The sequence below is a fragment of the Mus musculus genome, chromosome 5, assembly GCF_000001635.26.
Source record: "Mus musculus strain C57BL/6J chromosome 5, GRCm38.p6 C57BL/6J".
Lineage (NCBI taxonomy): Eukaryota > Metazoa > Chordata > Mammalia > Rodentia > Muridae > Mus > Mus musculus.
Genome location: NC_000071.6, coordinates 38,863,702 through 38,877,151, shown reverse-complemented (window position 1 = coordinate 38,877,151; position 13,450 = coordinate 38,863,702). Strand labels below are relative to the sequence as shown.

The 13,450-nt window shown below is 40.7% G+C and overlaps 1 protein-coding gene across 3 annotated transcripts in view; it reads left to right on the top strand.

Moving 5' to 3' along the window:
• The first annotated feature begins 293 nt into the window (after positions 1-293).
• Positions 294-13,450, top strand: part of Clnk (cytokine-dependent hematopoietic cell linker) — a 171,271-nt gene continuing 158,114 nt past the window's right edge. Inside the window, exons 1-2 of one of the 3 annotated variants that reach the window (XM_006503974.2) lie at positions 344-358; positions 466-550. The gene's annotated coding sequence lies outside the window, so the exon portion shown is untranslated. Of the gene's footprint in view, positions 551-13,450 lie in introns of all 3 variants that reach the window. The other 2 variants (XM_011240734.1, NM_013748.3) reach the window with 2 other exon arrangements.

Here is a 13,450-nt window from a genome sequence, read left to right as displayed (position 1 = left end):
TTGCGCATGGATATGAGAATTACCTATGATCCCATTTTCAATAACAAACAGAGCAAGAATAGGAGCCAACCACTTCTCTTCTGCGTCTGGGTGCTTTCTGAATAATCCCCGAGAGGCTGCATGTGTCTGAGGAGCTTAGGGAGGCCTGCAGTCACAAGACAGTCCATATGTCCGCCAGGCAAAGCTCACTTTGAGTCGCTCAGCAGTCTACTGCCACATGTTCTGACTCTTGTGAAGGGATGCACACGAATCTGTATGACACGACGTCAGGTCAGCTTTGACAGCCTCCACACCTTCAAAGCTAGTACCACAGTTCACAAAGAGGAAGTCTGGCCTGCTACGAGGCCAAACTGCCCAGGTCTGTGGCTGCGTTTCTCGGAAAACCAAAACTAACAGGCACATACAAGGCACTCTCTGCTGAAGGACTCTGCTGAGGGGAGAGAACATGTCAACTCTATCTTACAGAGTGCTCCAGGATGCGACCGTGGACCCCCTTTCCAGGAGCTAGCCGTCTCAACACTGAGCCCTTGACTAAAGGAAGACTGAGCAGGTAAACTAAACAGAACAGCTCTGTCTTAGCATGTGTCTCTTGGTTCACACTGTCATGGTGACCATTAGAAAGAGCTTCACACAGATAAAGAAAAAGGAGGGTTTTTTTTTTAACATGAAAACCTGAGCATTCCATATGCCATTAAATGGGCAAAAGGGAAGCCAGCTTCTTCAGCCCGGCTTTGAAGACACCTTCATTCTGCTCTGAAAGAACTCCAAATGTCTGCCCAGAAAATAATGTAAGATTAAGGCTTTTCAGTCTATTCTTCCTGCAGCTTAGACACCTCCATCCCCAAGCCTATGTTGCTAAAATCAAGAGACAAAGTCTACCGCCGTGTTTTTAACCTCCATTGGAGGAGCCGCTAGAAAAGCAGCCTCAGAAGAAGGCGCCCATTCAAAGGAGAAGCAAACTCCTTCAGCCCTGGGGAAAGTGTGTGTGTGTGTGTGTGTGTGTGTGTGTGTGTGTGTGTGTGTGTTTTCTTTTGGCTTTGTTGCAGAAGATGGAGGCTTTAGAATAAGGCAAACACCCTCCCTTCCCAGGACAGAGGAGTCTAAGTTAGATTAAGCAAGGATAAAATTCGTACCCTCCATTGGTGCCTGCAGGCAGCTCCTCCAGGTTTTTCTCAGAAGGTTGTGAGAGCAAAGTTGAGTTGGGGGGGGTGGCGAATAAGAAGTGTCATCAAAGTGTAGACACTGGCTCAGGAAGAAAAGTATGACTGGGATTTATTAATAGTTAATTTATGATTTTTATGAGTGTTGTTCTTGTCTAAATTTTAGCACACCCCCCCCCCTCGGTGATGGTGTCCTTTGACTTCCAGGGCTCAGGCAAACTACAGGGAGTGGTCATTGTGAACCCCAGGAAGACAATGGTAGCTCTGGCTAATTGGAGGCACAGCACAGAAACCTTTAGAAATCCTCCCAGAGGCCTCACATAGAATGTACCCTAGAGAGGTATAAAGGAAAGTGCATCGATTTAACTCGGGCTCCAGCCAGCCATGCTCCCTGCATTAACTCACTTAACCCTCCCACCAGCTTTGAGCCTTAGAGGGATCTTGTTCTCTGGTTCACAGATGGGAGCTGCTGTGGTCCAAGGAGTGTGGTCAAGATTGTTTACACAGCAACGGATTCAGTAAACAAAATTCAAACCTAAACTAATTTCACCCAAGTGTTTTTTTTGGGTTTTTTTTTTTTGTTTTGTTTTTTTGTTTTTATTTTTTTTGGCTAAAAGTGACCCGGGTGTGTTTACAGCTTTATAGGATATGTCCTTGAATCCATTCCCAGGAATCTTCTCTGAGCCCAGATGTCTTCATGGTGGCACTTCTGCCCCCTCCCCCACCTGAGAAGATGCCCTCTCAGATGACTCCATGAACAAGGCCATTATAAAGCCAAGGGCTATCACTTTCAGTTCCATCTGGTCAGCTCTAGCCTAAAACTTAGGGGACCACATTTCTGGTTTGCTTTTTATTGAGTTCAGTGCTGCCTAGGAAACTGTAGAATTTGATGTTGACTGAGTGGGTCAGGGGTCAGGGTCCTAACTCTGACACTGAAACTCTGACACTTTGACTGGGTACGTTCTTATTATCTCTATTCCTCAATTCCTGCATTCTTAAAGATCTCTCTCTCTCTCTCTCTTGCACACACACACACACACACACACACACACACACACACACATACACAGGCACACAGACACAGGCACACAGACACAAACACACACAGAGGCGAGGGAGCAGCCCATAGCATGTGTGAAGAGATTAGAAAACAAAGGAGTGTTTCGGTCCTTGTCTTCCAACTTTGCTTGTGGCAGTGTCTTCATTGTTGCTGCTGAGCTTGCTAGCTGGCCCAGGAGTTCCAGGGGATTCTCTTCTCTCTCATCTCATCTCGCCCTGCGAGTGCAGGGATTACAGTCAGTCAGTCACTGCTCCAGCCTTTATGTGAGTTCTGGGAATTTAAACAAAGTCACTTTTAGCCGTTGAGCCATCTTTCCAGCCCAATCTTTATAATGGGACGACATCAACAAAGACCAGATGGACAATTATTTAGTCTTATTAATATTTGTATTAAGTGAAGTACTGTGCATACCTGACATTCAATACATCGTTATAATTATTAGGACACATTCAGTAAACATTTTCTTTTTTTTCTCTGCCACTCCTCTTTCCTGATCTCAAATCAGATCCAACTTCATTCATAAATATTCTACAGCTACCATAGAATTTATCATTATGTATCAATGTGCAAATATTTCATTTTAATGATCTCATTAGAAAACAGAGATACACCAAAGTTCCACAGCCTGGAATAGAGCCTCTGAGTATCTGGGTCCTCATTTACTGATCTTAATAATTAATGAAGTATGGGGGGCAAACAACAACAGCAAAAGATATTAAAGCTGAAACTCAGAGGATTTCACTTGGTTGAACTTCAGGTAAAGTGGAAAGAGTTGGGGCTTTGAGATTTCGCCCTAAACTGGGCATGACGCTAGCATGTGTTAAAATGCCTTCGGGTAAGTGGATTAAACTCTTTGATCTTCACTTACATGCTTCTGGCGTTCAGTCATTTTGACGCTCGGCCGGGTGCTATGAGCTTGACAGCAAACTTAGTTAGCTGCTGAGTCTGAGAAAGAAGAGACTAGCTACCCAGTGAGTGAACAGCCATGTTGTACCATGCTCAAGTTCAAATGCAGGACATCAGAATTCGAGCTGGAAGCATTCTTCTCAGAATGTTGCCACATACATAAAGCAGTCAACATCCCTCACCACGTCAACTGCTAAGTTCTATTAAGGGCAGAGTTCTTCTGGGTTCACTCAGTCATGCCCACCATCCTAGCATGAGATTAAGGGATTAAGTTACTAAACAGAAAGAAGATCTAGCCCAGGCTGGTTTCCAACTCAAAAGATAGCTAAGAATGGCTTTGAATGTCTGACCTTCTAGCCTCGAGCTAAGTGCAGGGATCACGGGCAAGAGCCACACACTCAGTTTTATGTGGCGCTAGGGATCAAACCCTGGAACTCCTGCATACTAGGCAAGTACTCTCCCCACTGACCAAATCCCCAGCCCTGTTCTGGTTAATTTAATCATGTCTTCCAAATACCATCAATTTAGATGGTCATATGGGAAAATGTTGTGCATCAGACAATGACCCTGGTCCTTAGAGTTTATTGAGTGTGCTTACCTACTTCATTCAAGAAAACACCAAGAGCCTAGGATATTCTGTGTACTGTCCATTTCACACATGCATCAGCAATTACACCCAGGTGAACCCATGTCATTGTAGCCCATAACCATGGCTTATATCTACCCATCTGTTTTTGCTTTTAATTAAAAACTGACAAAATACAGTTGCATATATTTATGTGGTACAAGGCAACACTGTGACCCACAAATACAATACGGATGGGCTGGGGAGGTGACTTAGTTTGTGTTTGCCACACAAGCATAAGAAACAGATCTCCAGCACCCATGTAATGGCTGGAGACATGCCAGTTGTGGCAGAGCATGTATGCAGTCCCAGTGCTAGAGAGGCAGGGACAGGAGGAGCCTTGGGGACTGTCAGCCACTCATTTACTTGAATTCATGAACTGAGACAGCGAGAGACCTTATCTCAAAAAACAAAGTGAAGAGCGATTGAAAAATACATACAAACACACATTCACATACACACATACATAAACATACATACATACATGCACATACATACACATACATACACATACATACATGCATACATATACACACAAATACACACATACACACATACACACAGAGGTGGGGGGAGAACATTTGAAATAAAACAATGTGGAATAATCCCCGCCCCACCCCCCACCGCTCAGTTCTTGCTTTTTGTAGTAAGGACACGTAAAGTTCTCTCTGTTGGTGACTGTAAAAGACGCCACACATTATTTATCATAACCATGGTGCTATGTATACATCTCCAAGGAAAAGACCTTTCTCTCTCCATCTATTGAGGTGGTGTGTCCTTATTAATACCTTCTGCCAAACTAAACAGTGGCTTTTAGAATTCCAAGATTCAGGGACTAAGAGTTTACTCAGTGGATGAAGGTGCTTACCACCAAACCTGAACACCTGAGTTCAATCCAAACCTACTCTCAAAGTAGTAGACACATACACACATACTTTCACACACACACACACACACACACACACATGCACACACACACACACACACACATTAATTCTTTTTTAATAGTAAAGAACTCGTAGATATAAGCCATTGTTATTTGCAAAGTACACATTTTAAATATTACTGTTAATGATCATCAGAATTTTGCTTCCCAAATACCTGAACACAAGAAATGATATTCTACTGTGTTTCATGTTCTATGAGCTGAGCTCAGCATAAAGGTGAAATTTCACTACCATTTGCTTGAGATTGGTCTATGTTCTCTGATGAGTTTACTTTCAAATTAACTTAAGGCTGGCTCCTAGCCATGGCCATCTCTGTGAGGGTGAACTACCACGGACATCCTAGTGACTGGCATCTCTTCATCACCTATAAAAACTCACTTCTTCCAGGACAGTCAGTGCGGATGTAGCTCACGCCAGCATTCCACTTGGGCACTGATGTTTGTATGGCCACCCGTGATGCTCACATATGCTGAGCTGTAATTTCAGACCATTAGTGTGTTTCTTCCCAGAAGCCATCCTTACAGGAAATTGTGTTACTGCTCAGGGGTCATTAGGTGGGCACAGCATCAAAATTGCCATTGCAAGAGAGGGTTTGCTGGGCCACTAGTGGAATGATGCCCTGGCCGGCACTGGGAGCCATCTGTCCCAAAAGGATTAGCAGATGCTTAGGGCCCACAGGTGCTAAAGTTCCCCCTCCCTTATAAACAAGGCTTGGATCTCCTGATGAATTCCATGTCTGAGTACTCCCGCTGAATGCTCCCCTTTCCCTCTGACAGCTCATTCTCTATTTTTGTCTCCCTTCCCACTCCACTACCCACCCACCTTTGGGGGGGAACAGTGCCTAGATTTCCATCCAGACTCTTACTTCTCAGGAGTTAGGTTTTAGGCTTGTTACTTAACCTCTAAAGACCTAAATTTGTCCTTTATCTGATGGATTTGTTGTGACTAGCTTTTGGTGTTGTGGTGAGAAACAAAATGCTATACATTAAAATTCATTCCTAATATCTAGTAGTTATTAACACAGAGAGAATAGTAATATGTATTGCTGGTAGCTGATTTATTTTGTAGATAGATAGATAGATAGATAGATAGATAGATAGATAGATAGATAGATTAAACTGAACCTTTAGTTCATGACCCCTTTGAGGGTCGAACAACCCCTTCTCACAGGTTGCCTAAGACCATCAGAAAACACAGATATTTACGTCATGATTCATAACAGAAGCTAAATTACAGTTACAAAGTAGCCACAAAAATAATTTTATGGTTTCGGGTCACCACAACATGAGGAACTATATTAAAGGGCCGTGGCATTTGGACGGTTAAAAACCATTACTCTAGATAATCCTTTGTTTCTCTTGTTCAGAATTTTGACCTAAAGTTCTATAGACTTCAGTGGAGCCCATGCCTCTGCAGGGTACTATTTTAAGGTGATTTCTATAAAAAGCTAATCTCCTCATATTCATATTTATTTTTATCATTCATCTGTCAAAGATGTGGTGGTGTCTTAGAATTCCTCAGATGTACTGACCCTCTGAAAGTTTTAAATTGGGTGCTCAGCATATTATTTCCTTTAGAATGTTTTTCTTGTCAGCTTCAAGGAACTTCGGAATCCTTCATCGCACTGATATGAAGGCGTGAGTCAGTAATTACCATTCACTATGCTTACCCGACAATCTAAAGTCTACTCTAGGGCTGGAGAGGTGGCTCCGTGCGCAAGAGGACTTGCCTTGAAATCGTGAGGATCTGAGTTTGAATGACAGCGCCTGCATAAAAAGGAAACCAGTGGAGCATGCGCAGGCACGCCTGACCCCCAGCACTGTGGAGTTGGGGGGGGGAGGGGTTTGCAGGCCAATACCACAGCTCAGGGTCCGTTGGTGACCCTGCCTCAAGGGAATAAAAGGGAAAGCAATAGAGCAAGATCTCTTCCTCTGGCATTAGCGTACACACCATGCACATAGGCCAGAGAAAAGTAGCATGGGGATCATGCTAACTTCCTGGCTCTTTCTTGGTTTTCAGAATAGCCCCATTAGCCAAGAGGAACAAACACGTGTCCTCATTTTTCGTGTTAGAGAAACTGAGACTCAAGTTGTACAAATCAGCATCCCTGGGCTTGGAGATTTCTTGGTAGGCGGCTGAACCTGAATAAAAGAAGGGATAAAGAAATAGTTAATCGTGCTTCAGGAAGTTGAATTCCAAAGTCGGGTTTCAAATGTGCTTCAAGTCACAGACGAAGGGCTGAGCTCCTCAGCACCCACACTGTGCAGTTTGTATACAAGACAGATATGGCTCCAGAGGGCTGTCGCGGAAAAGGAAAATGACAGAATTGCTCAGTATTGCAAAATCTGGGTCATTTGGATTGCCGCCGTACAATGGAATCTTACTTAAATAGAATGCCTTGTACGCAGCTCTGGTATGCAGCAAATGGCACTGTTCTTGTTATCTATTATTGTTATGAGTTGCATTATTCCTAGTCCATAAATGATTAGATTGCCTACCCTTTTGTGCTTCTTCTTTGGATTTTAAGCTTCATGCAAATGTTCTTCAGGTTTTTCTTGTGAAACAATGACGCAGAGAAACAACTAGCAGACAGCGAATGCTTAATAAATATGTCTTTGTAAAAAATAGTAGGGCATTCACCTTTGATGGTTAGCTATCACCAGGGAGGCATTTCCTTCCCACACCTCGCTTGAAAACTATGGAGTATAAATGAGTAGTCCTTGCAACTTAGTTTCTCTTCCTTACCCCCCAAAAATGCCTTTACTATCACCAAGTGAACTTTAATTAATTAATAATTAATTAATTAAACAGAAAAATAAATCACAGTTGGAGACATTCTCAATTAATGTAGATCTAGCAGTTTCACCTCCAATTAGTAAGATTCTGGCATCATTTATGAAAGCCTAATAAAAAGGAGGCGAGATAGACATAAATCTTTACCCAAAAATAGGGAACCATCTCAATAAAATCTATGTGGACTATAGCAGGTATACTATGCCATAGTCGACCAAGAAAACAAAAATGGTAGATACATGATTGATAGTTAAATGATTTATTGATAGATAATAGATACAAATGTACAATCGATACTAAGATGGTAGATAACAATTAGATGATAAGACAAACATATATAACAGAGAGATTTACTGATAGATGATAGATGATAGAAAAAAGGAAGATAGATGATAGATAGATAGATAGATAGATAGATAGATAGATAGATAGATAGATAATAGAAAAAAGAGATTGATCGATGATAGATAGATAGTTAATAGATGATATATGATAGATAAATAGATGATAAGTAGGTAATAGGTAGATAGATAGATAGATAGATAGATAGATAGATAGATAGATAGATAGATAGATATGGGTATTTGTTTGCTTACTACAGTTTAGTTTTCCCTAACAGTAAAGTAACATAAAGAGTATAAATAGAAGCTTGATGAAAATACAAGGAAAAGAAAAATAAAAAGAAGGAATGACAGGAAAAAAGAATTATAGTACAAATTAAGTGAATCAGAAGAGGAGAAAGCAAAGGCATGTGTTTACTACACAATAAAGCGGAAGGCCTGAGCCCTGACGTGGAGACTGTCCCTATAGAACCAGACAGCAGACGAGAAAATGGAAATGGCTTTCAAAACCAAGATGCCCTAAGAGCAATAAATTCAAAAACAACTATAGATTGCATCAGTGTGTTAGAGTCCTTTTCAAAATCTTTCTAAAAGAACAAATAGCTGTCCTCCCATGTCTCCTCAAGATGCTTAAAGGAGGTAACTTGTTACCGAGGCATTTGCAAAATCATTTTTTAAAAATATCATCATGCTTAATAGCAAAAAAAAAAAAACTAGAAAAAAAGAATTCTCTTCAATTCCTCAAAACCATCTGTAATAGTAACCCATTTGACTTTTAATACCTCCTCTCACTGGAAATCTAATCAAGTGAACTGTTATAATTAATTGAATTTAGCTGATTACCCTAGCCAGGGTTAGAATTAGAAATTCAATCAGCAAGCAAGTATTCTCCTCTAAATATGAGCATCTCTACATCATGACTTCCTAATTTTTGACATGAAAATAGGAGAAAATTATGCAAAATTCTGAATCGTGGGCAAATTAGTAACTGTCTGCATCTAAGAAATACTAGTTTCAATATGCTTACTCAAAGTTGCGTGCATAGCTCTCTCTCTCTCTCTCTCTCTCTCTCTCTCTCTCTCTCTCTCTCTCTCTCTCTCCCTCCATCCCTCCCGCTCTCTCTTATCTTTCTTCAAATATTCATATACTGCTTCTTCCTCAACTCCATCATTCTGTGCTGGGTGTGATTGTAGAGAGGGAATCAGACATCTCTCGTAGGTATTTTAAACAGACCTTGTGCTTCAGCCTTGACCCAGTTTGGAATGCACAGTTTTCCTGGCTGACGCTCACATTGTCTTAGCAACTTGAGGTTTGCTTTTGGCTATTTCCTATATCTGATCAGGTTCATTGTCATTAAAATGATGTTTCTTAAACTTTCAAAGAAGCAGAAGTTCGTATTTTTATAAGCTTTTTCTTCTGGGAATAAATGAGAAATATTTGAAAGCAAAAAATAAAAAATGATGTGCTGTAAAGCACGTTTTTCCCTTCATGAAATATTAATTTTGACCAGAGAATGTGTAAGAGAACTGTCTGTGATAAAATGCGTCTCTCTAGCTGCTTGGTGGCACTGGCACATTCCCAGGGGACAACAAGAGTTCTCAAAGTTGACAAGGAAATGTGATTTTGTTGGTCTACATATTTTCAGTTGTTTAAACTGCTTATGATACCATAAGGGTATTAATTATTTCTGGATTAAGAACCACATCAAAACCCCATCCATTTATACAGCAAGGTTTTGCTTCCTAACCCATTCTCTGAAACACCAGGCAGGTTTCATGCTCAGAAGCAAACACTCTGGTGCTAATAACCAGCTCTGTAGAAGACCCTGGGAATCTTACACGTGCTTCTAGTGTGGAACCTACTAATGGCTTATACCATCCAATTCCTTATGTTTCTAAAATGGGTTTCAACCTACAAAGTGAGTATGTAATCTGCTAATGAAAAAGAAAAATCACAGAAACCATCATATCCAAAAATGTGAAATTGGCTGTTCTAACTGGTCATAGAGTCAGGCTTCCCTTTGCTCTCAGAAGTGAGCCAACAGAGCATCTCTTGGCCATGACCTTTATTCTACCTTGAGAGAAAGAAAGGGAGCCCTTACACTAAATCCCTTCCTATTCTCACATAGTACTGCTTCTATTTTCATATATGCATACATATTTTATAAATTATATATTACATATTATGGTTAGTTTTTGTCAGCTTGACACAAACTAGAATCACCTTGAGAGAGCTAACCTCAGTTAAGAAACTATCTCCATCAAATTGGCCAGTAGGCATGACCTCTGTGGAACATCCCTGGGTGGCCTAAGAAAGGAAGTGAGCAAGCCATGTAGGTGAAGCTCTTCCATGGCCTCTGCTTCAGTTCCTGCCTCCAGGTTGCTGCACTGAGTTTCTGCCTTGATGTCTCTCAGTGGTGAACTGTAACCTGTAAACCAATGAACCTTTCCCTCTCCAACTTTGTTTTAGGCTGTTCTTTATCACAGTAACAACAAAATCAAAGTAGAATAATATATTATTTAGCATTGTTGTTTTTGCTAAGAATTGTGTTGGCCATTTTGGAGTCTTCCGTGCTTCTGTATGAATTTCAGGATTGATTATTATTATTATTATTATTATTATTATTATTATCATTGTTATTATTATTTCTCTAGATATCATTGGAACACTGGTAGAGACTGATAGAATCTGTAGATCATATTTGGTAATGTGGCCTTTTTCATAATATTAATTCTTCTGATCTATAAGCATGGGGGCACCTGGTGTCTTCTCCAGTTTCTTCCTTCAGTGTTTTAAAATGTTTATCACAAGGCCTTTCCCTTTGGTTAATTATATTTGTAGGTAATTTTTAAGCTATGAAATAAATGGACCTGTTTTCCTGTTTTCTTTCTCAAATATGTTTTTGCTAGTATATAGCTACTATATTTTGTATATTGATTCTGTAGCCTATTTATCAGTAATCAGAGTTTTCTGGTGTGGTCTTCTGAGTCCCATAAGTATGGGATGATATAATCTGGAAATAGGCATAATTCCACTTCTTCCTTTCCTATTTGTGTTTCTGTTTGTTTTCTTGTCTTGCTGCTATGCTAGGATTCCAAGTGCTTTTTGAGTGGAGAAAGTGGATACTTTGTTCTCAACCCTCATCTTAGATATCAGAAACCTGTTAGAGAAAAGAAAGCTAAAGGGACTCTACCCCTGAAAATGAAGCCATAGATTTCTAATCCAAAGCAAACGATGAACAGATTCAGGCCCCTTTGTATAGGATTTAGGCATTCGGGTATGTCCAACCAACTGGGCCACAAGCAGCTATGAATATATTCCAACCAAAATCATAAACTTAAAACCATTTGAATTTGCCTGGCTTTATTTGCTGTTCTCTTTCATGTTTCTTAGCTCGTTGAAAGTTTCATACAATGTGTTTTGATCATCTTGCCTCTGCAAATTTCTCCCAGGCCCACCCCCCTTCACCAACACACAGAACTTAGTGTCCTCATTTTTTTTTAACCAATCATGTACAATTCATGCTTGGGTTTGTGGCTATTCACTAAAGTGTGGTCAACCTAACCGTTAAAATATCTGGGACAGTCTATGGCCATATCACCCTGAGCATCCAAATCTTATCTAAAATATCTGGGGCATTTAGACAACCATCATACATAGACTGCTGCCCAGAACAAGCCACATAGACTTTTCAGGGCACCATACATTTTACAGCCCAGGCAGAGCCAACAAGCTGACAGAGAACCTGCAGTTATGGAGTCAATGTCTATGAGCATTGGCAGTTTACCCCATGTGTCTGGAGACTCAAACCTGGAAGCAGTAAAAAGGCATTTAATTTATCTTCAAATTCAAGTCCTTGGTGTCTTTGCGCATCTGTTGGGATGCAGGTATCCTCTGATTCTTAGCTTTGCTCCATCCCTTCCTGCTCAGAACTTGTTTGTTTACTTTCTGCAAATCCTCCCGGTTGCTTGTCTTCCCTTGGATCTGTGTTCAGAGCAAACCCAGCTACAGTAGCAACTCTGATGTCTGAATGATACTCCCAGTGTTGTCTGCAAGAAAAAAAATGTGCTGTTCACATGTATCACAGACTTCTCCTGTCATCTTCACAAACACCCAGAGCAATCACTGGTTATACTACTCCCGTGTTACAAAAAAAAAGTAAACCAAGGCTCTAAACAAGCAAGCAGCCATCCCAAAGCACTGCCAGGGTGTCAGGACCAAAGACGTTTCAAATGCCAGGTATGTGTGTGCCCTGAAACACTTGTAACTTAACACATGTGAGTGTCACTTTGTCTTTGTATCAAATAACGATGATTACACAAACTCAGCGAGTCGCTGTGACGTAGGGTGTGAGTAGCATCCCAGTTCATTCAGTTCTCTTTGCAATGGCGCATGGCTGGAAGGGAAGCATCCTGTCTTTTGCACTCTGTATTATCTTCATAAAACTGACAGACATGCAAATCTAACTCAACCCCTTACCACATCCTTTACAAAAAGGAAATCAGATAAGAGTACTGAGTTCTCAGAAGAGCTCTCAGGACAATATGGGCGGAGCAGAGAGCTGTGGCCCTGTGGTGGGTACTCTATCTGCCTTGCTGAAGCCCCACTGCCTGGCTGACTCAGGCTCCTCTGGATAGGTCACTCAGACCCTGAGTTTTACTTTTTACAGTGCCAAAAGAGTTTGACTCATTAAAAATATATTTTTAAAAAATTCTCTATATAATAGATTGCTCACATCTCTCAGAAATCACTGATAGAATGACTTACATTTTCCCTAATATTTTAAAACACAAATGCAACAGACCAAATAAATTACAGAGGTATATAAGCAACTGAGGTTTCCCCAAGCCTCCCAGCTCTCCTCTGTGAGAGCTTTTTTTTTTCAGAGACACTGCAATTTTGTTCTATAAGCAGTGCCATTGGAGAAGACAATAAAAGGCAAGAGATATAATAACATACCTCTAACATTTTAAAGCCATCGTTGTCATCAGATTTGGATGGATTATAGTTTTTAAGGGAGCTGTTTTGTGGAATCTTTGAGCTAGAAGACACTTGTTTAGCCCAATTGCTTGCACCAGATGAAGAAAATTAAACCAAAGCAAGCTCTCATGCTTTGCACAGCACTACACTAGCTATGTAGGATTATTATATGGCAGGATTAGAACTGTCAGCTTCCCACCTTACTGATGAGAGGCATAAAGCCTCGGGTGGGACGAGCCGGCACCTGTACCTTGGGGCTGTGGACCTAAGAGCTGGCTAAGAACCAAGAATACAGGGAGTCTTCTGTAGAGAGCTTAATTCCACTTCAGTACCAACAAACATGTACAAACAAATAAACAGACCGTATAAGCAAACTGGGATAGATCATTTTTCCCATCTAATCCTAATCACATAATTTACATTTATTAGGTCTTAATATCTTAAAATTGATATCGATAAGCCTAGATACCAAAGTATAACATGCTTGATGTTGATGTAGCTGGCTAATCTTATTACATTAGTAGGAGTACATCCATACCTTATACTTTTACGGTTTGTAAGACAACATCATGTACATTAGCTTACTTAAAACTTAATGCTACAGTATAAGGCAAAGATATCAATGCCACTATTTCTAA